Here is a 26,398-nt window from a genome sequence, read left to right on the forward strand (position 1 = left end):
TTGTGTTGTCCTTGTCTGATTTTGGTATCAAGGTAATGTTGGCCTCATAGAATGAGTTAGGAAGCTTTTCATCCTCTTCAATTTTTGAGATGAGTTTGAGAAGGATAGATGTTAAGTCTTCTTTGAATGTTTGGCAGAATTCACCAGGGAAGCCGTCTGGTCCTGGGCTTTTATTTTTTTGGAAGTTTTTGATTATTGTTTCCATCTCCTTACTGGTGATTGGTCTACTCAAATTCTCTATTCTTGATTCAGTTTTGGAAGTTTGTATGATTCTAAGAATTTATCCATTTCTTCTAGATTATCCAGTTTGTTGGTGTATAGCTTTTCAGAGTATTCTCTTAAAACCTTTTGTACTTCTGAGATGTCCATTGTAATTTGTCCTCTTTCATTTCTGATTTTATTTATTTGAGCTTTCTCTCTTTTTTTTCTTGGTGAGTCCAGCTAAAAGTTTGTCAATTTTGTTTATCTTTTCCAAGAACCAGCTCTTGGTTTCACTGATTTTTTCTATTGTATTTTTAGTCTCTATTTCATTTATTTCTGCTTTGATTTTTATTATTTCCTGCCTTATACTAATTTTGGGTTTGCTTTATTCTTCCTTATCCAATTCCTTTAGGTGTCCTGTTACAGTGTTTATTTAAGATTTTTCTTGTTTGTTGAGGTAGTTCTGTATTGCTATAAACTTCCCTCTTAGAACTGCTATTGCCACATCCCACAAATTTTGGCATGTTGTATTTTCATTTTCATTTTTCTCCAGGTATTTTTTTATTTCTCCATTGACCCAATCATTGTTCAGTAGCATTTTGTTTAATCTCCACATATTTGTGGCTTTTCTCATTTTCTTCCTGTAGTTGATTTCTAGTTTCGTACCTTTGTGGTCAGAAAAGATGCTTAGTATTATTTCAGTCTTCTTAAATTTATTGAGATTTGTTTTGTGGCCTAATATGTGATCAATCCTGGAGAATGTTCCATGTGCATTTGAAAAGAAGGTGTATTCTGCAGTTTTGGGATGGAATATTCGGTACATATCTACTAAGTCCATCTGGTCTAATGTGTCATTTAAGGTTATTTCCTTATATATATTTTTTTCCTTTTTATATATAAAAAAATAATTTATCTTTTAATGAACAAGTGGCTCTTTGGGATTAAACTACTTCTACACCCCTCAAAAGATAAAAAGGAAAACGGAAATGATAGCTATTAAAGATCTCTCATGTGCTAATCTCGGTACTAGACACTTTACATATGTTATTTCATTTAAATCAGAACACATGAGACGTTTTATCCACTGCTGTATTACTTAGGACCTAATGCAATGCTTGCCACCTAATCAGCATTGAATAAATGCTAGATGAATGAATGAATGCCCATTTTATAGATAAGAAAATGGAGGTTCTGAGAGTTTAGGCAAGCAGTACTCATTTACATAGCTAATAAGTAATGGAATTGGGATTCAGACCCAGTCCATATGGCTCTGGAGCTGTGCTTTTCCCACCACTCCACCCTGCACCCTTTAGTAAGCTGTGTACATGCTTCAGGCCATGGAGGAACTAATCACTCATCATGGTGTGGTGGCTTGGAAAATCTGGTTCACGGGCAAGGGTACCATCGGGTTCATCTTTCCCCTTTTACACTTCCTAGCACTTTGCTATGAAAACAGCACATGCTATTGTTTGCTGATGGACTGTTCCCTTCCTCTAAGTCTTACTGGATGCTTTTTCTTTATATCATCACTTGCACCAGGGGTCTGAGTCCTTGAGAGTGGAGAGTATGTTATTTTAAGTACTGCCATGTTTTTACATTCTCTTCAGAAACACGAGGAACACTGGCCTCCCTCTGAAGAAGCTAAAGCAAAAAATAAAGTCAAGTTTTGCAAATGTCACCTCTAGATGTGGTTCTGTCCCATTACTAGAGACCCGTTAGACAGGGATAGGGGAGGTGCTAAAGGAGCTGCTCGTTTCATATTGGAATGTCAGTGCTCTCCTTTGGTTTGACTGCTGGACCAGGGAGCTAATTGTTAGATCTTGAAGGAAAGGCTCAGGCTAGCAAGACTATCTGCTGAGCGTGCATATCTTTAAATCCATTTATATGCCATTGTATGGAGGTCTGTAGGAATTTAGAATCACAACGCTTATGTTTCATGCGTTTCCAAGATGTAACATTACATAAGATTTGGAAAATTCAGCTTTGTGAAATAAAATCAGCGTCCACTGCTCCTAGGTTGAACAGCACTTAAATTTTTCCTTTCTGAATAGTGAGATCTTCGCTGGTAATAAGCGTGCTGACATAAGAAAACAATGATCTCTGAAGGGCTTAGGCACTCTCTGGGAATATCTAGTTGGTACTAAAAGGCCCTGTCAGGACTGGTTGGGAAAGAAAATTGATGCATGTCAAGGAGAGTTGTTTTCACCTCTGGTGGAGAACACTTGGGTTGCTTTTTCATTCTCTTACTCCTCCCCAGTCCCCAAAGTCACACCATTGCTCAAGTTTGCAGTGTGCTTGGACTAAAACACCAGCAAATTATTGACTGCTTCAGCATGATTTCTTTGCTTCATCTCCCAAATCTGAGTCTGACCCCAGCAGTCCCTTCTTCTTAAGGTGGGGAGGGGGCCTTTCCTAAAGAGATGGTTTTATTTTGCAACTTACGAAAAGTGATAGGATCTTTTCTGAAGTATTTCTTTGGAATCCCAGAATGTGACCTGATCATCACTTTGGATGATGATCCAAAGTGGACTTTATGGAACTTAGACTGTATCTAGGGGCTCATTAAGTTATCTAGTCAGCCTGTTCGTTTCCAGCCTAAACCAAATGTAAGCAATTCCATGTGGAGGGGACCTAGGGAGGTTTTTTCTCACCTTTTGAGACTTGCAGTGTATATTACTGAGATGCACATATATCAGTGAGATGTAATCAGTTGGGGCACTAAACAGACCACTCAGAAGTAGCGCTTGGCCTAGAATAACTTACCTTCTGACTCAGAGCAACCAGGCAATAGAATCCCCCCAAAACCTCCGAGAGCTACTACATATAATAAAAGCTCCTTTACTTATCACCAAACCATTTAAAGCACAGTGACAACCTGGCACTTTTAATATTCTTTTTATGACATGTCACATCTATCACAGTTGAAAGGGGTCCCCTAAACGAAACAATAACATTGAGCGAAAACTTACATAAAGTCTCTCTCTATTAGAAAAGTTAGTTTTGGCCCCCGAACATCAGCTTTTATGGGTTTCTATAAAATCATGACTATTTCTTAGCAGTAGGATTTTCTAAGCCTTGCAATGAAATTCTTAGTTATACTAGTTACTCTGAAATGAAAAATGATGACTTCGACCTCAGGCAAGATAGAATAGACATATTTTTGCCTATTCCTGCCACTATATACAACTAAAAACCCTGGACATTATTTATGAAATAAGCATAAGAAGACTCTGAAAGATAGAGAAAAGAAAGCAGATCAGCTAGGGACATGAGGACCCAAGGAATGACATGGAGGAGAGCTCCTTGGGTCTTCTTGTTGCCTCTTACATCCTAGACTTGGTGTTGAAGAACGTGGTACCCAAGAAATGCCAATGGTGCAGACATAAAAATCCCCTACAAATGCCTGCTCTCTTTAGCCAAAGGACCAGGAAAGGTATAGCCTGGCAAAACAGGAAACTTAGATAATAATCACTCTACTCCAGCCAAATACCCAGGATAAACTGTGGCCCTCCCCCAACCCATGCCAACACAAACCTAGACTCCCACCCTCACAAGGCTGTGATGAGGCACTTCCCCCACCCCCACCATGATGGAGTCAGAGGAGGTCAAATGAGGAGCCATGACTTTATTCCCTACCAGTCGGTGGAAGGCCCCACCCCACATCAGTGTCAGTGGAGGCCACCTGGGGACCCAGAACTACCACTCCCATGTGCCGTGAAGAGGAGCCTTCACCTCAGATGTCAACAGGGACCAAGTGGGGAACCTCCACCTGTAAGTAACAAGGGGATGTGTCCCCACCTTCTTTACCCGCTGGAGTGGGTGTAAAAAAAAGGATGCGCTAGAACAGATGGTTTAAATAAGACTCAGTCTCACAATATAATACGAAAATGCCAGCTTTCCATTGAAAATCACTTGTTGTACAAGAGACAGGAAGATCTCAGACCCAATGAAGAAAGACAAGCAATGGATGCCAACACTGAGATGACCGAGATATTGGAATTACCTGTCATGTTAGAAATGCTTTGGTGGCAGATAGTTGAGATTAATTTACCAAAATCTCACAGCTAATGAGACTCTGAGTTTCAAATCCAGGTCTGAGGTCTTCCTACAATAAAATAGAAATGCCCAAGTCTCCTTGTGGTCATGATCGTAGGTCACGATGTGTTTTAGTATCCCCAGCCCATGTGTGTTCTGTTAGATTCACACCTCGGTGTTCTTTAATATGCAAGCACTCTTGTTTCTTGGATCTGTTCTCTATTTGCTTCCTTTTCATAGCAACCTGTTCTTGTTTTGTGCTTTGATACGTCTCAAGTTTCTCAGAGCGTATTGTAAAGCTTCTCTTTTCTGTCCTGCGTTACTCCCGTTCCCTCTGTTATCAATTGTACATTGTTGTTCTATTTGTTCCTTTCAGTCCTCTTTTGTGCCGTTGATTTTTCCCAAATGCCTGTTCATTCTTTATGGCCCCTTCATATTTAAGGTGAGGCACTAGGTCAGTAACAGGGGAGGATGGCATGAATCTCTTCTGCTGTCGAGCAGCCTGCTGAGAGCGCCTGGTGACCATTTTTTTCTTTGAAATCTTCATAGAATTGAAAAGTGAGTTTCGCTGTGATTTGGGCAATTCCTATTCTAGCCGTGATCTTTCAAAGATTACCAGCAACCCCTCCTGCAAATTGCAAACTGAAGCAAGGAAGGGGTCAAGAAGAAAGAAAAAATATTTTCTAAGGGGTGACGAGCAAAAGGATATGCTTAGGAAGACGGGGTGGGCGTAGAACCTCGTCTCAGATGTGCAAGTTCTTGATTTCTGTTGATTTCGTGTGAGCACAGTGCTTCACAGGCATGGTGGCCTCTTCACAAATATTTATTGAATTAAATTACTTTTTCCTAATTCTCCCCTTTCATTAAATAAGAAAGTAAGAACACTCACAAGTACTTTGAGATGTTTTTAAGTAAAACATTATTTGAACCTGTTTAGGATGAATGTCATTTGGGAGAGTGATTACCCTGTGCCAGGCATTGTTCTAAGAACTTTCATATTTCTTTTGTTACATTGTGGTAACAACCCTGTGAGGGAGTGTAGCGATGCTGTGGTGCCCCGTCCGTGTTGTCTCCTCTCACTGCAGACTGTCACTGCAAGCGCCTGAAATTCTCTGCGTGAGTAAGCTTCTGTTTTCCCGGCTACAGGAGCACGCTCAACCCCCATGCGGGACACTGGGGAGCTGGGAGTCAAGATCCTCAGGAACAGCCTGAAGCAACGACAGATGGGGACTTGAGGGATAAACGCCCCCGCTGCCTTGACCCTCAGGTGGGAATACTGGGGCTTGTTCGACATGCTCTCCTGTAGTTAGTTCCCCAGAGCAAAGAAGCTCTGCCTGCCCACAGAGGTGACCCCCATTCGCTCCTTCCCTTCCCGGTTTCACTCCGCTATTCCCCTGCCAGCGTGTCCTAGGGGCACCTTCCAAATAGACTCCTTGTCTCAGAGCTTCCAGAGGTGCCCAAACTGAGAGCATTAGGTAACATTTCTGTCTCCACCTTGCAAATGAAGAAACTGAGGCATCGAGAGGCCGGTTACTTGACCGGGTTAGTAAGTTGGTAAGTGGCAGAGCCAGGCTCCCAAGTGCACGCTCTTAACCACCATGTTATGACGCCAGGACGCCCTGAGCGCTGGCTGCGTGCCGGGCCCCCTGCAGAGCACCTCATGCAGTTTACAGGGGATAAAACAGGCTCAGATGGGTTATGTGACATGTCCAAGGTCACGAGGTCGCAAGTGGCAGAGTGAGGATTTAAACTCCAATCTATGAGTTTAACCATCCTGCCACTGCCCCCATGGGAGCCTACAATGCTTAGCTGCTTTTGCAATAGATGGCTCTGAGGTGGAAGTGAGCAGGGTCAAGGGCTCCCAGTGACAGGTCCTAGGGGGCATGACTTGCAGTCCCCACATGGGCTGTATTCCTCGTCCTGAGTCTTTGTGCCCTTTATTGATGTGAGCTTCGCGAGTCAGCCTGATCCGAGTCTCCGGGCTGTCTTCTCTCCTCTAGCAATGCTTTCCAGTGCTCACTTTGCTCAGGAGCATTTCTGGATGCTGGCCTTACACCTGAGGAATGGATGGAGAGGGGCCGGGGGGGGGCGGTGAGGTAGGGTGACCAGCGATGATGAGCATTTTCTCTGTGCTAGGGGCTTTGCATAAGTTATATCATTTAATCTTCTTAGCAATTCCTTAGTGTAAGTGCTCTTTCTCCCATTTTAAAAACCAGGAAAGGAGGTTAAGAGAGGCTAAGTAATTTACCCAAGGAATTCAACCAAGGTTAAACAATTCCCAACCCACCTCCTGGACTCTACAGCTGTCCTTTCCCCACTGACCAGGTGAGAGTCTGCCACGTGAAGGACAGTAGAAAGCTGCCGACAACTTCCAGGGCACTCCTTGTCCAGTGCCTGCTCAGAGCTACCAGGCCATTTCTGATTATGATGCTTCTAGCATAAAATCCCCACTCAAATCTCAGTTGGCTGGGACTAATGCCCATTTTAGCGGCAGATCTGTCATTACCCAGAAAATGTGTGTGCACAAAGATCATTCAAATCTGAAGCACACTTTTCTTCCTATTTATGAGCGTTCTGCAGGTGTTGGGATCCATGCTGACCATTACAAGATAGGGGGAGAGAACAACAGAAAGATCCTGTTCCTATCTGGAGAAGCCTCATGCCTTGCTTGGAAAGATAGACCACACGCTAAACACATACTTGGCTCTTGTGTATAAGCTGCATCTCCTGCTGGCAGGGCATCAGTTGGGTTGGTTGGTGTGAATTCTGAGCCCCTTTCTGTACACTCTCAACTCACCTATCACACCCAGTTTGGGATCCTTCGGCTTAAACAAGATGGAAAATATTGGGAAAGAGCCAGAATAAATGTATGATATAAATTGCTCCATGACACTCAAATGGTAAGAAATGTCACATTTATTTTTCTAAATCAAAATACATCTGATGCATGCGTCCACTCTCTCAGATGTGGAGAACCCAGGACCAGTTGTCGGATTCTGCGTGCTCCTTATGTAAGAAGTCTTGGGCTTGCGGGGCAGCACGGTCTGTCCTCATCTCTCAGTCACTGCCGTCTTTTTGAGGGAGGGTGGCTTCCCTGGCATCTCCTTCTCTCCATGCCAGGCTTGGCCTTGGGGACTGTCACGGAGGGTCTCAGAGTCACAGGGATCCCTCTCCACAGGCACTGAGCATCCTGACTCTGCCCATCAGGCTGCCTGTGTGTGCCTGGGCTCAGGCCACTCCTGGTGTGCCATTTGTGCAGACCCCTTGCAAGTGGAGGGAGACCATCCTGGGGGGCAGGGCTCTACTTTTAACCTCAAGCTCACAGTGCCTATCCCCTCCCAACTGCTAGGCCACCAGCCAGAGTTCCTTCCGGGGCCTTCATCTTTGAAACCAAGGGCCTAACTATAGGTTATCTCCCAGGCAAAATCCTCTGAAGCGTCCTACAGAAAACCAAACAACAAAACAGACAGCAAGAACACCTTCCTCTGACACACAAACACACACACACACACACACACGGTAGGCAAACCAAGTCCTTTGGAAATGAAAATCTATTCCCCTCCCGCCATGTATAAGGGTGTTTATATTGTGGAGGCTGAGAGCATGGACCACTTCAATTCACATCCCAGCTCTGCCATCTATTAGCTGACTAACCGTGGGCAAAATGTTTAACCTCTCTGTTTTCTGATGCTCAAACTGGGGGTGATAACTACATCACTGGATGTTGAGTTAAGGCTGGTAAAGCGTTTATTTAGTACAGTGCCTAACAAGCACCCCCAGGGTAGAAGCACTAGGAGCACTCAGTCTGCCCCATTCCAGCTCCACCCTGGGTGTGCAGAGCCCTCTCCCGAGGCCTAGGCAGAGACGGAGGAAGTGGTCCTGAGCATTATCAGGGTGTTTGACAATGAAACCCAGCCGTTATGGGCTGAAGTGTGCCTTACCCCCAAATTCGTACATCAAAGCCTTAACTAACCTGAGCCCGTCAGAATGTGACTGTGTTTGGTGACAGGGCCCTTGAAGAGGCGATGAAGTTGAAATTCAGCCATTAGGGTGAGTCCTAACCCAATGTGACTGGTGTCTGTATAAGAAAAGGAGATCAGGACAGACAGACAGACACCAGGGACGTGCAGAACATACGATGACCCTGTGAAGAGGCAGCAAGACGGCAGCCATCTGCAAGCTGAGGAGAGAGGCCTGGAACGTACCCTTCCCTCCCTCGTGGCCGCAGAGGACACCACCCCACGGCACCTCAACCTTGGACTTCTGGCCCCCAGGACTGGGAGAAAATGAACTTCTGTTGTTGAAGCCCCCAGTCTGTGGGGTCTGCTATGACGGCCCCCCGAAAACTAAGCAGGTTTCCCCCACTATCCGAAAGTTCGTTGTCCGCCACTTCACTCTTACAGGAGGGATACGTTAGCACCTGTTCTCACTAACCGAAAGGAACCAGAAGAGGATTTTCACTTTTACGAAAAAAGGTGAAAAGTGAAAATAGCATTCAGCATTTGTTTTGCGGGGAGCCGTTCCGGAGGCTGAGCAGTGAGCATGCTGTCACATTGCAGGCCTGCCGCAGCAGCCCCAAGCCCATGAGGAACCTCCACCCTCGACAGTGAGACGGGCAGACAGAGAAGAAGGTGCAGACGTCCTTGACCTGCCTGCCCTGTTGGATTCAGACACAGTGAGACCCTCTTCCTCTCTCTCCTGCACCCCAGCCTCCTGTTCCTCCCCGCTTCCCCCACCTCCGAGGTCTCAGCCTAACACATGCTTGTCACCACCAGCCCCTCTCAGCCTCCCTGTGCTCCCTGTCTTCCCGGTTGTGCTGAGTGAAACCACACTGTAGAGACCTTATCGCTCCTTTCCATGCGCTGGGTATCTATCATAGCATTCCCGTTCTGACTATGTGCCCTCGTTCTTTTAGGTTTTATGCGTTACTTAGTGTGATTTGGTAGGTTATTTTTGGGTCTGGGAACGCTTGAAGATCTTCCCATATAAATGAATGGTAACTGCCTCTTCGCCTTATGCCATTTCGGTGTACAAAAGGCTTCAGAGGGACGCTCTGCTTTCGGAGAGCAGGGACCCTGCACACCATCCTGGAGACCAAGCGCTGCCAGTGTCTCTAAAGAGCGGCCTTGCCAGTCTGGTCTCTGGCCCTCACTCGGCGGGGGGGGGCGGTGGGCACCCACTTTTTCAGGGGCCGATACTCTGTGATGCACAGCATAGACCCCCCCCGGGTCCCATCACTCGCCTCCCGCAGCACCAGCAGGTTGGAAATGCTCTTTGACAGCAGCCAACCTGGGGTGGGCAAGTCCCAGACGGCACTCAGGGAGGGGATTTAGTGCGGCCCTGTGAGGACGCAGAGCAACGCACGTGGCAACGCCTGGGGCTGTGTGCACCCCCCTCTTGCCCGTCCCCAGGATTGTTCTTTAAATCCTTTAAGCACTGTATAAGCCCAGGGCCTAGGGCTTCTCCAGGAACTGCAAAACGTTTCAGATAAAATCAATTAAATTGATTTCAAGATAAAAAAAATAAAGTTGCCGAGTAAAAATAAGAAATAATTTCAAAAGCAAATTCATAAACTGCCTTTCAAAATAATTTTCAACAGCATTTATATTTAAAATAGGATGCTGGAGCATTTAATATGGTTGACATCATGTGGGTGGTACCTGTAAAAGTTAGTATGCCTTAGGACTTACCGGGACCTAAATTGGTGCTCTCTCTCCACCCCCCAGAAACTCATACCAGGCCCCTCTGGGATGACTGTGGGTGGTGTGGGGACGGGTCTGTGATGTGGGATGAGGTGGAGGAGAGGCTGAGACTCCCAGTGAAAGGCAGACATGCCATTCAGGAAGGTGATCAAGAGTCCAGCTTAAAACTGGGTTCAAATCTGGATTCTGCTCCTGTGTGACTCCAGGCAACTTGCTAAGCCTCTCTGAAACCTGGAGTTTATCACTGGCACAAAGGGGATCAGAATGCCTACCTCACAGGATTTTCACGAGAATTAAACAGGAGGAAGAATGTAAGGTGCTCAGCTCTGCACCTGGGGACAGTAAGCGCTTGATAAATGCAGCTCTTGTAAGGGTGCCATTCAGCAGATTCTCGTGGGGGAGGGTTGGGGAGGCTGGCTCCCTCAGGCTTTTGCTCAACTTGAGCCACAGAGAAAATATTCAGTAAGTGGATGTTGACTGGATGTGTTTTCGTTCTCACAGCTGAGAGAAAACAGCAGTGCAGAGAGGTTATGTGACTTGCTGGATCGCAGGTCCCCAGCGAGCGAGGACTGGGAGGTGAGGAGGTGGCGGGGGCCTGGATGGGGGGCCTGGGCAGCGTGGGCAGGGGTGGCTGGGGCTCCGGGAGATCACCCTGCATGAGAGGGAGCCAGGGTGCAAGGCCCCAGAGGGCAGGCGGCCCGTTCCCAGGCCCCCGTGGCCCGGGTGCCTCTCCTGCCGTTCCAGGGCGGGGGAGCAGAAATTGCCAGCTGGCATCCTAGGAATGTGGGCTGCATTGGAAAGTTAGCTAACGTTTCCCGGTGAGAGGGGCCCGATTATATTGACTCTGCCAGGAACAGAGAGACACAGAAGAAATCCCTGAGAGCTGCAGGCCTGTGTCAAAGGCAAAGCTAAGTCCGGGACAAGAAGGACACCAGCTTTCGAGTCGTAGACCTGCAGTGAGGGGGCCCTCCACAGGCCCCGCTGTCTCAGCCAGGGCTGGAAGGTGTTCGGGAGGACAGTGGCCTCGTGGAGCAGGAAGAGGAGACGCTGAGACAGATTGGCAGGCATGCTATCGAAATGGGAGTTTTGGAACCACGGAGACCGTCCGCTTGGCCTTCGGGGACACGTGGCAGTCTTTGATTGGCTGCAAGGGGGCAAGCGACCCCCTTGAATTTTACAAGATCGTGTCGTGTTAGAGATGGAGAGTTTTTTGAGGCTGGCCATTTCCTGGAACAGGCAGGATTCCAGGGGGGGAGCTTTTTAGTGGTCAAACTGTTAACACGGTCCCAGTGAGGGAGCAGAGGGCTGCCATCAAGGCGGTTTCTCAGCAGAGATCCAGACCAGGAGGCTTGTGGCCAGGGATCCAGAAGACCCGAGTTCTAGGCCCAGCTTCCCACTAACTGAATGGTCCTCTTTCTGGACCTGTTTATTATATGTACAATGAAGGGGCAGGACCACCCGGGAATGTCAAATTGCTGACCCTTGGGCCAAATCTAACCTGCAGTTGTGTTTTCTTTGGCCCGCAAATCATTATTTTTAATTTTGATTTTTAGTTTTGCATGCCAGTAGGAGGGGTGTGCATTTGTTCTGCAGTCCACAGCCCTGGTGCTCCATGCTGTGACAGACCTGCCGAGTTCCAGCCTTTGGGTAACCGCTGTCCCCGTAGGGTCTGGTCTGCAGTCCCCGGAGCAAACGACTCCTCGTGCCTTTGTGGGGCTGGCCTTCCCTGGTTCCACGATTCTCAGTGGCACCTTCTCACTTTCGCTGCCTCCCACAGTCACCTCTCACGGCCCTCCACAAATATTTGATGCTCCAGCTTCTTGAGTCAATTATCCCTTTCGGAAAACTGGAGAGAGAAATGATATAATTAACTACCTGAGAGAAAATGAGCAGAGCAGCAAGCTATAAATACCAAGACACACGACGGAGACTGAAACCCCGGGGCCCCACTTGACCTTACCCAGTTAAGAGTGGTCTGAGGCCTCCCTGGTTGGAAGAAACCAGTGAGGCCAAGCCCAGCTCATGCTCAGAGCCGCAGCCTTCACATAGCATGGCAAGAAGCGGCTCAGCCAGCCCCCAGGCCCCAGGGCCAGCAGGCCAGGAAGCAACACCCTCTGCCCGTCTCTGCCAAGTGGCCGGGATCAGAATCAACAGGCCAGAAGGGCTAATTCTTCCCTCACACACTGTGCCCAGGACCAGATGCTCTGCCCCGAGTGTGGGGCCTGGACACAGTTGCGTCGCTGGATCCTTCCACCCCATCTTCAACCACGGACCAGATAAACGGAGTTGAACACACTTCAAAGCCAACACTGAGCACGGCCATCTGGGATTCATTCCTGAGCGGGCCTTTTCCAGTTATGTAACCAGGGAGATCCAGACAGAGAGACACAGATTGGAAGAAGTTTCCTTTTTTTTAAACTCCGAACCTTTACAGTATTGGGATAATTATGGCTTTCATAGCGTTGATTACTTTAAGCTGTCAGTAATTTGAGTCTTTTTCAGAATCAGTGACCAGCTTTCTGTAATTGTGTTCTCTCTCCCCACTTCCATCCGTAAGTAAAGGAAACACAATCCCCAGCTCACGGGGTTTCCCTCCCAGCACCTCGCCCGGGCACTTCGCTGCCACGCCCGAAGGCCGCAGTGGACACACCTTCCCGGCGTCCTCCGGGCTCGTGACACACTTGCTTCCCGAGGCACAGTCTTATTAGGGAACGTCCATTCCTCCCTGAACTGAAGGAAGGAGCCGGGTGAAGCCTGGGGTGGCCGGGCCTTTTGCTGTGAATCATTCAGGATCACCCAAAACATTCTGGTTCACGGATAGAGGGCACTGGCAAATACGAGATACTTTAAGAAATGGTATTTGCCACACATTTGCAATTTTTAAATGTTTTCTTTTCTGATTATGTAACTAATACCTGTCAGTGTGAAAATTCTCAGCAGTGTGAAGAAGAAAATAATTATCCCAAATCCTTGCCTGGGAGAATTGTTCAAACAAAAAGTGACGCTAACATTTTAGCACATTGCCCTCCAGCCTTCACCTTGGGTATGTTTGCATTTCTAGAGTTGAAACTATATTTTATAGTTTTATAATTTTGTATCTTGCATTTCTCCTTAACAATTTGCCCACATAATAAAAAAATGTTTAACCTTAGTTTTCAATAGCAACACAGGTTCAAATGAAATCAATGTATAATTTTTTTAAAAAAACAAATCCTGTATTATAGTTCAAAGGTTGTGTCCAACATTTAAATCCACACTGAATTTCTTTGGCTGTAAATTTCTATCTGTATTTCTTATTGCTTTCATAGAAGCTATTCCCAGAAGGGTAATCAACTCTGCATCAAAGAGCATGAAAATTGTTTAATGTTCTAATACACTTCAGAAACATTGAGTGACCTTTTCACCCAAGTATGAATATTTTTTTAAACCTTACTACTTTGATGAGTAAAAAAGTAGACTTTCATATTTACATTAATTTACTCTTCTTTAGCTATCAAAGTAATTCTTTTTTCAAATCCTTATTAGCATTTTACATTTTATTCCTTCTTGAAGTAGACATTGTGTGAGCCCGTGGACGGAGGCTGAGGATGATTATGAGATTCCTGGTACAAAGATGCTCCCAGCTCAATGCAGGTGACCCCATGGCGAGAGCAGTGAGGGTCTGTGGAGGTTAGCTGAGCTACCACATCCAGAGGAGGAGCAGGTTGGAGGTGGTACCCGTTCCTGGTGATGTTAGTTACCTATTGCTGTGTAACAAATTGCACATTTAAATGGAGACCCATTAAAACGGAATACCTTTTAAACCTGATTGTGCGTGGTGGTGGTAGCAGTAAACTGAAGCAGGCACCGCCACACAGAAGCTGTCTGAGCTTGGCAATCCCACATTCTGGCTTCAAGCCATGCGGTGCGACTGGTGCCAGGAGGGGGTGCAGGGAGAAGGAAAAGGCTGGACAGCTGGTAAAGGCCCGCCACCCCAGGTGGGATGGGAATGACAGGACAGATTTTTAAGTAGGAGCGGGTGAGTGAGACATGGGGAACTCCATCCTGGAAGGGGTGCTTGGGGCTAGGAGGGAACAGGAAACAGGTGTCATGGGTAAGGCCTGTGACCTGACCAGGACTTTTGAATCTAAAAATATATGTGTCAGGGGGTGTGATTATTAAAATGTAGGAATATTACCCAAAAATGATGTTGACATCAACGCTAATTTTGGATGCTGGAAAATTAACCTAATTAGCTCTTGCCTTTCCCTCCACACACTTTCCCTCGGCGGTTTCCTTGGTCCTGTGCCATCACCTGCTTCTTTGGCATGGCTGACTCCTAGATCTGTATTTCCAGCCTTGCCATTTTCCTGCCACATCTCCAACCTCCTGCTTGACAGCTCAGCCTGGTGGACTTCTCAGCACCTCAAACTTAGTATGTACAATACAGAACTTATTTTCCTCCAAAACCTGCCATCTTCCTTGCTGTCTCTTCTGGTCAAAGCGCCACCAGGCATCCAGCCTGGGGCCCGAGGAGGGGAAGCCCATGTGTCACAGAGATATGGCGTGCTCTGTGGGGAGGAACTTCATGTGTGAGCAGAAGCAGGCAGCTGGCGACAAGCTGAAGAAAGGCGTTCATCCCACACACATGTGGGAAGCACCTCGGGTGCTCCAGGAGCTGCGTTTCTGGGCATGGGGGCTCACTGGTGAATAAGCCAGACGAGGTTCTCTGCCCCCCGGAGCTTTACTCAACAGGCCCCCAGGGTCGGCCCAGGAACAGCAAGCGGACCCTCTTACCAGAGCATCAGGTAAAGCCTGTCCCTGTTTTGTCCTGCTGTGAGCTAACGAGTGTGCTGCTGTCAGCGTGGGGTCTGGAGCGTCAGACAGGGGGGTGACATCACGGGGAACGGCAAGAAGCAACAAGCCCCAAAGGAGATGACTAAGCAAGTATGGCGGGCTGAGTAACGGCCCCCGAAAGGTGTCCACGTCTTCATCCCCAGAACTTGTGAATATGTTACCTTACATGGCAAAGGAACTTTCTAGATGTAATTAAGGATCTTAAAATGGTGAGATTACACTAGATTATCCGGACGGGCCCAATGTCATCACAAGGACCCTGTGAAAGGGAGGCAAGTGTAAAGACAGGAGGAGGGGAAGGATGATGGAAGCAGAGGTTGGAGTGATGCAGTTTGAGATGGAAGAAGGGGCCATGAGCCAAGGAACACAGGCAGCTTCTGGAAACTGGAAAACTCAAGGGAACAGATTCTGCCCTGGAGCCTTCCCAAGGAAGGCAGGCCTGCGGACACCTTGATTTTACCCCATAAGGTTCGTTTTGGACTTCTGATCTCCAGAGCTATGAGACGATAAATTGGTGTCGTTTGACCCACTGTGCTTGTGTGACAACAGCAATGGGAAACGAACCTAGCAGGCAGGCGGCTGGCTTGCCCCAGCTCCGGAGGTGTTGCAGGAGGACTCTTGACGACACAGCAAACACAGGAGCACCCACGGAGCAGATTCCCTCGCCCTGAGTCCCGGGGAGATGTGACGGGCCACAGTGACTCGTGCTGCAGTTAAGGAACCCAGGCTGGCGCTCAGCAGCTTTTGCATCAAGCAATAGCAACCCCACCCTCATGCGGGAGGGAGTGGATGGACAGTAGTCCTGCTGCATCACTGGACCTGCTTGGCTGTCTACGGGACCAGCTACAGCTGCAGCAGCAGCTCAGGCTCCGCTGGGCACGGACGTGCACAGACGCAGGGCCGGCTGGATGGCCGCGGAGCTCACCTAGCCAACCCTCGGGCCCCCAGCCAGCTGCAGCGTCAGTGGGCGGCGGGGCCCAGGAGACGCACGTGTTCGGGCCAAGCCAGTGCCGTTTTGTCCTCCGGGCAGCTCCCTGCAGCTGCCGGGCTCCATGAGTTCTTCCCGGAGGTCAAGAGCTGGGACTGCACAAGGGCTGGGAGAGTTCCCACATGGTCTGCACAAATGCCGCAGCGTCCAGGCAGAGCAGGGCCAGCGGCAGCTAGAGATGCTCCCGACGGGCCAGGCTGGCCTCAAGGGCGCCTCTGTGCAGGCAGCTGGCTGGTTGACTCGAGGGCCATGAGAGACCAGAGGCTGGGGGAACGACCAGCAGCCTCCAAGGAGGGCCCGAGGCTCTGCCTCCTCCTGCCGGGGCAGGTGTGTGGAGTGAGACAGCGGGAAGAACTGCCTCTCAGATACTCCCCTGACTGCAGGGTTTGCGTTTCCGCCTCAGAGCAAGCTCCTGGGGCCTGGGCACGAGGAACTGATGCCGACCCCGGGTCTGGGAGTTCAGAGGCCGGACAGTCAAGGAGTTAAGAGTGTGCATGTAAGTGTGCGTGCGTGCACACATACACACACACGTTTTTTTCCCTCTTATCATGGAAACACATGAAACAGGAAACTCCAGAAGGCGTTTATCCTTTTTCTTTAAAGCTGTACGCTTTAATATTCCCATTCCAGAATATTCTAGTAGCCCGCACGGCAGTTTCTCCGCAGAGCATGAGAACAGGCTTACTTCCTGCAGAGGAATGTGCTTTCTCTGGTTGCTCGTATGGTTGAGGCCTGACTTGGCGGTCTCAGGGGGATTCCTGACTCTTCCCCGGGAGTTAGAGGACGCCAGCCACCCTGTGTTAATAGCACGTCAGCGATGTGAACAAAACAACAGGAAGACAAAAGATATGCCAGTCTAAACTCAAAGATAAACACATCTTTTGGTTTCATTGGGGCCAAACAAAAACAGATGTAATAAAGCCCTCTTAGCTAGTGTATGTGGTTTAATTAAATTTTAGAATTTAATGTAAAGTGCCCCTGTGGAAGGTTTGCAATCAGACGCTTCAGCCAGTAACTAAAATGTGTGTTCCCAAAGCTTCCGGGGGTAGGTGACAAACACTCTGAAGGAGACCTGAGTCCTGATGCAGGAAGTCAGCCGCCAGGGCAAGAACCTCTTCCCAGCTGTATCTCCCGTGCCCAGAACAGTGCCAGGCACACAAGAAGTCTCAGTAAATGTTTGTTGAATGAATTAATGAATGACGAGGATCCTTTTCTTTGCAGGTCTGCCTGGACCCTGTTCTATCTCACGAACTTAAGAAAATCTCACTAAGAAAAAAGCAGACTGAAAAACAATATGTATAGTAAGATACCTTTTTTTGCTTAGAACTTTTAAAAAATCTCTATGTATTTAGAAGAGCATAGAAAAAAAAACCTACTGAAGATTCCACCTTGCACTGATTATGACGGTCACCCCTGAGGACTGAGACTGACTTTAAGTGTGTGTTACTTTTTTTTTGGCTAAAACATAAAGATTTTTAAAAATGTTCAAAGCACTCTAACTTCTAATCCTACGGGAAAGAATGTTCATGTTTTATCGAAAGAGAGACCAAAATGTGCGGAGGGTCATCTCTTCTGAAGGTCGTGATAACTTCCTAACTTTTCATCAAATGGTCTCCAACCACCAGGCCAGTGGTAAGTCAGGAAAATGCTGTAGAAAGTCAGTAGAATGTTGAGAACTATGTCAGGTTCAACGTTTGTTTATCCGACAGGTATGTATTGAGAGCTACGCTTACTTCACGGGCTGTAAGTACAGCAGCAACTGGGACACGACTGCTAACGTGGTGGAAAGAAGTTATGGCACAAGAAGGATTTTTTTTAAGTCACCTAAAGTTCCTGTCAGAGTGGGAGCCTCAGCCTCTGGCGTTTCCTTCGTCAAGGTTGGCTGCTATGGCCTATTCTTCACCTCAATGCTTTCTTTCTATTCCTTATCGTGTGTAGAATGCCCATTTAACATGAGGTGGTCATGTGATGTTTTTCCTGGAAATTTATTATAATTGCAATGGTAGATATATAATCTATACACACAAAGAAAATAAACCTTCTAATGAGGACTCAGGCTAACCACCTTAGGGAATTGCTGTTTTTGATTGTATTTTAAGGCCATTAAAATATCTGTTTAGTGATTTATTCACCCTGTAGACAGATGTAGGGATCAGTCTATTTTTCACGTTACAGTGGAGTTTTCTTTTCAAATATTCTCCCTGGCCTTGTGGTGAAATGTGCATTATGATACTTCCTCATCGTGACACATGCAAAAGCGTTATTCATCAAATGGTATTTTCAAGCGTACTTCTCATTATTCTTTCAAGCACATAAACATAGCAAAGCCCTAGACTCTTGCCACAATATCAAAAGAATTGAAGATGTGGTGGAGCGCCTGACCTGCATGGACCTGGATTTTCGGGACAAGGTCACCGTATTTCACATGAACTTCTCTCTTGTTCTTTTCCCTTCTCCTCCCTCCCCCACGCCAAATACATAACTGTACTTGGTCTGATGCTAAATCAAGGTAAATGAGACGTGACCTATTAAAAAAGGAAATGAATTATCGAAAGGGGAAAATTGCATTCCCGGCCGGGAGTGTGGACGTCATGGCTTGAATGTGTGTGTCTGTTCTGCCACTTCACTAGATGGTCTTGCTTTTTGGGTGGCATGTCTTCCATCATCCAAATTGCCTCATGAAGTCAGCAAAGTCAGTCAGACCATGTTTTGGAGCTATCTACTTTGTATTTTTTTCCAAGGTTCTTTTTAATGAATGAATGTAGTTATAGCAGACCCGTCTTTAAGGGGTCTCTGGGAATAGTCCTTATTAAATTCCCTACAACTTGATCTAAGTCGGGAGTTAAATGATCTGTGTGAGCAGGCACACAGGTCAGGGTTTCACGGGCCAAACTCTTACTAGACTCCCGAATATCTTCCAAGTGCCAGTGGAGCCTGCCTGTCCTTCCAGCGGACTGTGGAGGAGGACGTAGGACTGTGAAGTTACTCCCAGGAAGTCACCCCAGGCAGTTCCTTCACATCCTTGGGGCCAGCCTGAATGGCACTGGACTCATCCAAGGAGCCAGGTCTTTGCAAGTGGAGCAAAGAGCTGGAGGGCAGAGATTCTCGGGCTGCAGGACCGGGAGAACGTTGTCCACGGTACTCTCCATTAAATGTCAGTGACCAGCTGGGCTTTGACCAGGCAACAAAGAGAATCTGATAGCCCAAGGAGGGGGCCAGTTCCTTAGGCTCTGTCCCTTGTCACTGTCTTGCCATTTGTTGCATCGTGGTCATTCCATAGCTTTTTCCTTTCTTTTTTTCTCTGTTTACTTGTAACAAAAGGGGAGGGGAGACAAACAGTTTTGGTACATTATAATCATTGATATTATTTCCTTATGGAATGAATAGTTCCTATTATTTCTAGCCAATCCAGATCATTGTTGAGAGTAATAATAAATAAATCTTCCATATTATGATTGAAGCAATCATTAGAAAACAAACTTTCATCGTGAGATGTTTTGTATTAGTCTTTTTAAAGCGGTGTGGGTGTGGTAGGGAGAAAGCCCCCTCAGGACTGGGCTGCCTCAGGAGGCACCCAGGGTGGGCGGGGAGCGCTCTCTGCAGCGAGAGCCCTTCTCAGTCAGGGGTCCTAGGGTTCTTACTTTGAAATTACTTAAAGAGTGAAATCAAGGAAGGAGATGTGTTTGCAGGTGTCTTACAAAACCTGAAGTTGCAAAGCAGGTAGTGACTTGCCAGTGACAGCCAAAAGCAAGGTGCAAGGACCTTGTGAGTTTGCTGTTTCTCAGCTTCAGGCCGTAGTATAAAGTTTTGGGAAAGTCAATTCTCTTAGAAAAAGGACTCAGCTGTACTAAGTATCATGAAACAGCGATACTTTATCCTTAACGTATTTTGTTTTTAGTGCAGTGGAGTCAGTTCTGACTCCCAGCAACCCTGGGACGGCAAAGCAGACCTCTGCTGGGTCTTTCTGTGCCATCCTTTCGCCTTCTGGGGCTGTATCAGACAGCGCTCCTCAGATATTCACAGGGTTTTCATGGCCGATTTTTCAGCAGTGGGTGGCCAGGTCCTCCTTCCTGGTCTTACTCTGGAAGCTCCACTGAAACCTGTCCACTAGGGGTGACCCTGCTGGTACTTGCAATCCCCGTGGCAGAGCTTTCAGCATCACAGCAGCATGCAGCCACCACAGAGTGACAGCCGACAGACCGGTGGGGTGGCTCCCTGACTGGGACGTGAACTCGGGCCGTGGCTGTGAAAGAGCCCAGTGTTAACCACTAGACCACCACCTTGATATATAAATGCCCCTAAATTTTTCAGAAATCAAGAAAGAACTTATTAAGAGTCTGGCGTTTATAGAATTACTAAACAGTGTCAAGTCACTGCCAGAGATCGCCTCTAACACAGAACCTGCAAATTAACGTAAGCATTGAATGCTAGTGATTACCATCGTTACAATCATGATTGAAATGGCCTACCTGTGCTTTTTACTCACACATAGATATTTGCCTTAGAAATATGCCTGCTAATTGCTAAGTTCTGAAATATATAGGCTTGAGCTAAATTTGGATTTACTCTCTCTCTCTCTCATGATTAAAAACAACAACATAACAGCTTTTTGGACTATTTATAATAGCCCCAAACTGGAAACAACTCGAGTGTCCAGCAACAGATGAGTGGATGAGCGAATTATGGTGTCCATATAATAGAATACTACTCAGCAATAGAAAAGAATAAACTACCGCTAGACACAGCAACATGAATGAATCTCAAAAACATCATGCTGAGAAAAAAACAGGCACAAAAGACTACACGCTGCCTGATTCAATATGTATGAAATTCTAGAAAAAACAAAACGAATCTGTATTGACCGAAGGCGGATCAGTGTTTGCCTGGGGCTGGGGTGGGGGATTGCCAGCAAAGGAGCACAAAGCAGCTTTCTGGGTGATGGAATGTTCTGTATCATGATTGTGGTTGTAAGGGTGTTTGCATTTACCAAAATGCATCAAACTGTATACTTAAAACGGGGGTATTTTACTGAATGTAAATTTATCTCAATGAACTTGGTGTTGAAAGAAGAGCTGAAAACACCATCAACCGCAAAACTTGGCCCTGGAGTGTTTATTTGGATCCTTGAAAGTATCTGTGATCTGAAAGGCCATACACCCCTGTTGTCATGGTTACTCCCAGGGAGCAGGATCTGGGAAGAGGGATGAGAGGAAAGAATTTTGTTTCGGTTTGGTTGCTTTGTGCCCTTCTTACAAAAAGGCATTACCTACGTACTGACAAGAAGAAGAAAAGGACAATGAATCCCGGGTAAGATTATGGGGAACCGGGAGAAGGCCCCATTCCTGATGTGCTCACTCTCGTGTCAGGTGGAGCTACGCGTGCGGTAATTGTGGTAAATTAACACCAGACTGCCGGCCTGCAGGGGGAAAGCTGCCATAAGACTCCCCAGGGTGGAGGCCATGGGCTCAGTACCTGTGTTGGGTGTGTTTATGGGGGTAGAGCTTCCCCAAGCAGAAAATAGGAGAGGACCGGCCCCATGGTCCCAGGAACCACTCAGGAAAGGTTATGCAGCCCCACAGGGACAGGAGGTAAAAATCGTGGGATAAAGGCCTTGGGGCTCTTAAGGAGCTTCGCTGATTTCACGAAGCTTCTGCATTCCCAAACCTCACCCCCCTGCGATTTTAGCATTTCTTTAAAAAAATGGCAGCCCATCACAGCTGGGTTAAGGGGAACCAAAAAACCTTTTTGCTTTTTCATTGAGTTTCAGGCAAAAGGAGATCTGGGTGTCCTTGATGGCCAGACTGTCTGGTGACTGGAGACATAAAAATGAGGAGCAAGGAGCCCAGGCTGCTTAACCAGACCCCCCCCCCCCCCACACACACACACACAGCAATTCTCCCTCTAGGATTTTCTGTGAAAACCTTGGGGGGTGATGGGGAGAGGGGTGCTTGGTTATAATAACATACATCCAACAGAAAACAATAATTTAAAGATTAGCCTGCACTGCCACACGCCTTTCCACATGGCAAGAAGCAAGCCGGGCTGGCCTCCGTTTGCCAGGGTGATTTAGAGAAGCCTTTGAACACCGACGCTTGTGGTCCGGCCAAGGCCTGTGACTAACTGACCTGTCTGTGTACGGTCCACTTCGGAAACAGAAACTTCCCCGGTGGCATGGGAAAGAAAACACCAACCTAATCCTGAAAGGGTAACTTTAAACCAAAGCCCAACCAAGAAAGAGTGTGAGAGAGAGACTGCCAGCTGAGCCAGGCCAGAAATAAAAGTCCCATTGTCCTCGCTGGGGCGGCTCGCAGGCTCACGCTCCGGTCTCGCTCGGCTTGCTCTGAGCGCTGACACTTCTTGTACCGAGAGAGCTCCTTCTCGAGGCGAGCAGCCTTCATCGGAAACTCTGCAGCTTGGGGAGAGATCACCCTGGAGGCTTGGGGGTGTCGGGTATGGGGAGGTCATGACGTGGAAAATTGTTAAATACTAATGGAGCTGACCTCAAACCTGCCAGAAAACAGGAATGATGTATCCGGAGCATTGGGTCCACGGGAGGAGAGCAAGGAGTGGGTTCAGAATAGAGGAGGTGAGAAAGGGGAACTGTCTCTACTCAGCTAGAGCTGAGGATGGAGACCCTGCCTCCAGGAGTTGGCCCAGGTCCTAGAAGACTTTAGTGGTCTTCGGGGCCCCAGCAGCAGCTGAGAAAGATCACCAGCTCACCCCCAGGGGTGGTACTGCAGGGGCTTTGCTTAGTAAAGAAACATTGGAAGGCTAAGAAGCCGCAAGACATAGATTTTAAAGTGGAAGAGCAGACAGACCATTGACAGAATGGCAGAGGGGAAAGAGGCTGGGATGGAAGTCAGGAGCCGTGCATTTTAGTCTCTGACCCTGGCAAGCCCCCTGCCAGCTTTGGGTTTGATGTCCGTTAGAGCGAAGGGGTGGGGCCCTGCGTCTGCATCTCTGCTCCATCTGGTGTTCTGAGAGTCTCTGAGCATATGCCTCCTGGGTCCAAAAAAGGGGGTGTCCTTACCCGCCTCCTCCTTCCTCTCGTCATTCCATTTTTGGAGCTGCTTTCTAGAGGCCACTGAGGTTTCCCCCAGCTGGAAAATCCCCCCATCCTATGCCTGAAACCCTTCACAGCAGAATTCCCCGTCCTCAAACTGGACGAAGGTGGAGGAGGGGGACTTGGAGAGCTTGAGCGCTCAGCACGCTGGGGGGGAAGGTGCTGCCACGTGGTGACAGGGCCCCAGAAGAGGAGCCTTCGCAGGCTGAACACAGGTGAGGGAGACGCTGCAGCTTCCCTCCACTCTGGGGGCTTCCATCCTCGTCTTCAGCTGGAAGAATTAAAGCAGAAGTTTTCCCAGAACTTGAGAACATTTTAAAGCCATGTCCCTCCTTATAAACGGGCCGCATTCCCGGAGGACGTGTTAATCCAGGCGTGATTACGTAAGTGTCAGCAAGAAGTGCCTGGGCCCGCGTTCCAGGGTCTGGGCCTCAGCGATGGCTTTAACTGGTCTGTCACCTTGGCTGAATCACAGCACCTCTCTGGGCCTCAGTTTCCTTATCTGTAAAGCAAGGGGTTATCAACGTCTCCAAGCTCAGCCCCAAGGAGGGGAGCTACAAACATTTATTTGAGGTGAGTGATGAATCCGTGGGTGGCTTCTACGTGCAGACAAATGTGGTTCGAGTGAAGGAGCGGCCCGATGAGGAACTCAGAATCCAGGCCCGAGAGGACAGAAACAAAGGGCAGATGCCGGAAACATGACCACTCGTCTCCTCCCACCTCAGCCCGCTGCCTGTAACTATTAAAAAAAATAAAGGTGAGGAGCTGGGTGTTACGATCTCTGACAGGTCCCACAGACACGAGCGGCCGTGTGAGCCCGAGCCCTCTCTGGTGCACCCAGCTCCGCCATCCTCTCCCATTTTTCCATCCACGTCAGCCGGTGGAGGCGGGACTGGTGGGAGCCTGAGCTCCGGGCAGCAGCAGGGAGCCGGTGCCATTGCTGGAGCCGCCCAGAAGCCCAGCAGTCCTTTGCCCCAGTGCATGCCCTTTCCCCGCAGCAGACAGGCGCCCAGAGGGCAGGGCTGGCTTGTGGACCAGCCGTCTTGGAAGGGCGGGCCTCACCCTTGGTTCAGTGCTCTGCTGTCACCAGCTGTAAATTTTTAATAAGTTTTTAACAAGGAGCCCTGCATTTCCATTTTGTACTGGGCCCTACAAATTATGGAGCCAGTCCTGGCAGGGGGCCTTGCCAGGGGACAGCTTCCTGGACCAACAGCTAGTGGGGACAGACCTGGCAGGGGACCCTTGCCACAGGTGCCAGCTCCACAGACTGAGGGGCAAGAGATCCACGGGTGTGTAGATGTGGCTAAGTATCGGGTGTGCGAGCGCATAACAGAGAAAGTGCACTTGTAATTCTTAGGTGGGGAGCTTTTTTTTTTTTTTAACACAAAGCACAAATGAATTCATCGATCCAATGTGGGTAGATACAAACATATGTGTGTGTATATACGTGCATACACACATACACAAATGTATACACAAAAAACCTTAAAATGTCCAGAGAGACCTCGAGCAATTTAAAGTCAATAGCGAATCAAACGTCAACTTACATGTTCTCGGCACCACGCCAATTTTCTAAATCAACTCATTCGAAAGCCCTAGTAAGACGTTTAGACTTTGAAAACTTTCCAGAGGTGGCTTTTACACAGAGTACGACAGAGGATCCGGGCAGGAGTTTACATCTTGTCCGTGCTCAGATCAGAGGGAGTTTACACGTTCGTTACCATTGCTCTTTCAAAGGAGACCCGTGCTACATGCACTATTCGGCTGTTCACAGACACGGGAGGCTAAGAACTGGTTGTATGCATCTTTGTGTCTTCTGTAGAGCCCAGCATTTGCCAGCCTAGAATCTGCTAAATAAATATTTGCTTAAAGAATGAATGGCCATCTGCAAGTGGACAGGATTTTTTCTTAGAGACTGTAGCACATTTAATTAAGGTGGATGAATGTATATCTAGTTAGGTAAAATTGTCACAGATCAGTGGAACATTACACAACAAAAGACCCTTGACTATTATCTAGCCCAACCCTCTCATTTTATAGATGAGAAAACTGAGGCTCGAAGAGTCTAAATAAGTTATCTGAGGTCACATAGCTAATCTGTGCCAGAGCCCAGCTCTTCTGACATCTAACCCAAGTGAATTTTTCCACTCGCCCACCCTGCCTTAAGAATCAGGAAGCATAAATAAAGCGTCCCTAGGTGTTTACTCAGCACTTATATATAGTTTTCCTAACCCTTCATTACGGAGGGGAAGAACTCAACTGTTTTAATTGCCACCTGCAAAAGGACTTCACAATCCGCTTGTTGCTTGTTGGCAACCCCTGTGAAGGGCAATTGGAGATCTAAGGCGAAACGAGACGGAAAGAAGCTCTAATAAAAGCTTGTTATTTGTAGCTTGGAATTGAGTGCTCTGTGCCCAGGCTGTTGGCTTTCCCCTGACTTCAGTCTTGCTGCTTTGACGCTTCAGCGAGCAGAAAATTGGAGAGTAACAGCATGAACCACTCGTCCTGCCAGGCGACACCCCCTCAAACCTAAGTGAAATGTAATAATTTGCTTGCTCAGAACAACGCCAAAACCACCTCAGCTCCATTCATTCCAGGGTTTTGAGGAAGCTGCAATACCGTCGTTTTGTGTCACCAGGGCATCTGCTCCTTCGTGTGATTCTTTAAAGCTGCATTTCTAAAAAGAAAAGTCCTGGTCACGGGTGGCCAATTAGATGCCGGCCCTAAGCCCCAAACACCCCAAACTCGGGCCAGGACAGACTTCAGATGTAGCTTTCGGGGAGGGTGGAGCAGCGACCAGACAGCAGTAAGCCTTCGCCAGGAAATTAGTGAGGTGCAAATTGCAAGGTGGTGGCTGCAGGGCAAGAGGAAAATTGCAGGCCACTGCCTGGAGAGAGGGAGAAATAGCAGGGTGGTATTTTGGGGCCTGGCGACAGTGGGCCACTGGGCATGCTCATCTTGCCTTAAAACACACACACACACACACATGCACACACCACCACCCCCAACTTTTTATTGAAGTACAATATGTGAACAGAAAAGTGCACAAATCATAAAACTCAATGAACTTTTATACCCTAACTGGTAACCTGCACCCAGACCAGGAAAGAGAATAACCCTCCCCCCCCCCGCCCCGCCCACTGGCCCCATCCACTTCCATTCACCCCAACTCCACCGGGAGCTGCTATTCTGACTCGGCCTTGTCTTTTAAATGTCAGCCAAGTGGCAACTGAGGAGGAGACAGGGTGGTGGAGCCTGTCCAGATTCTTCCCGCAACTCCATCGCTGCAGGCCCAGCCTGGCAGTCTGCTGGGCCCAGCAGTGCCTGTGGATCTCGACAGGGTCAGACTGGGAGACAACGAGGAGTGGGCAGCGCCCTGGGGGCAGGAGGCCTGAAGACGAGAAGGCGTAGCCAAGGAGGAGAGACGAGCCCACAGACTGCCCTCGCGCCGTCCCCCTCGCTGCAGAGCTGGTCCCCGCCCAAGGCTTGGAAGGGGACACCAGGCTCCTCCCCACGGCCAGGTTCTTGGTCGTACATGACAGCTTCGGGCTGTTCACAAGGGCTGCTTCTGTT

At 48.1% G+C, this 26,398-nt stretch overlaps 1 long non-coding RNA gene across 3 annotated transcripts in view; it reads left to right on the forward strand.

Moving 5' to 3' along the window:
- The window catches only part of LOC139075182 (uncharacterized), a 56,754-nt gene extending 35,896 nt beyond the window's left edge, over window positions 1-20,858 (forward strand). For 2 of the 3 annotated variants that reach the window (XR_011525321.1, XR_011525322.1), the window contains 3 exons: window positions 10,440-10,514; window positions 16,984-17,394; window positions 17,472-20,858. This is a non-coding gene — a long non-coding RNA (uncharacterized lncRNA). Of the gene's footprint in view, window positions 1-10,397; window positions 10,515-16,983; window positions 17,395-17,471 lie in introns of those variants that run through there. The other variant, XR_011525320.1, reaches the window with a different exon arrangement.
- The last annotated feature ends 5,540 nt before the right edge of the window (window positions 20,859-26,398 follow it).

Source organism: Equus przewalskii, chromosome 13 (assembly GCF_037783145.1).
Source record: "Equus przewalskii isolate Varuska chromosome 13, EquPr2, whole genome shotgun sequence".
Taxonomy (NCBI): Eukaryota; Metazoa; Chordata; class Mammalia; order Perissodactyla; family Equidae; genus Equus; species Equus przewalskii.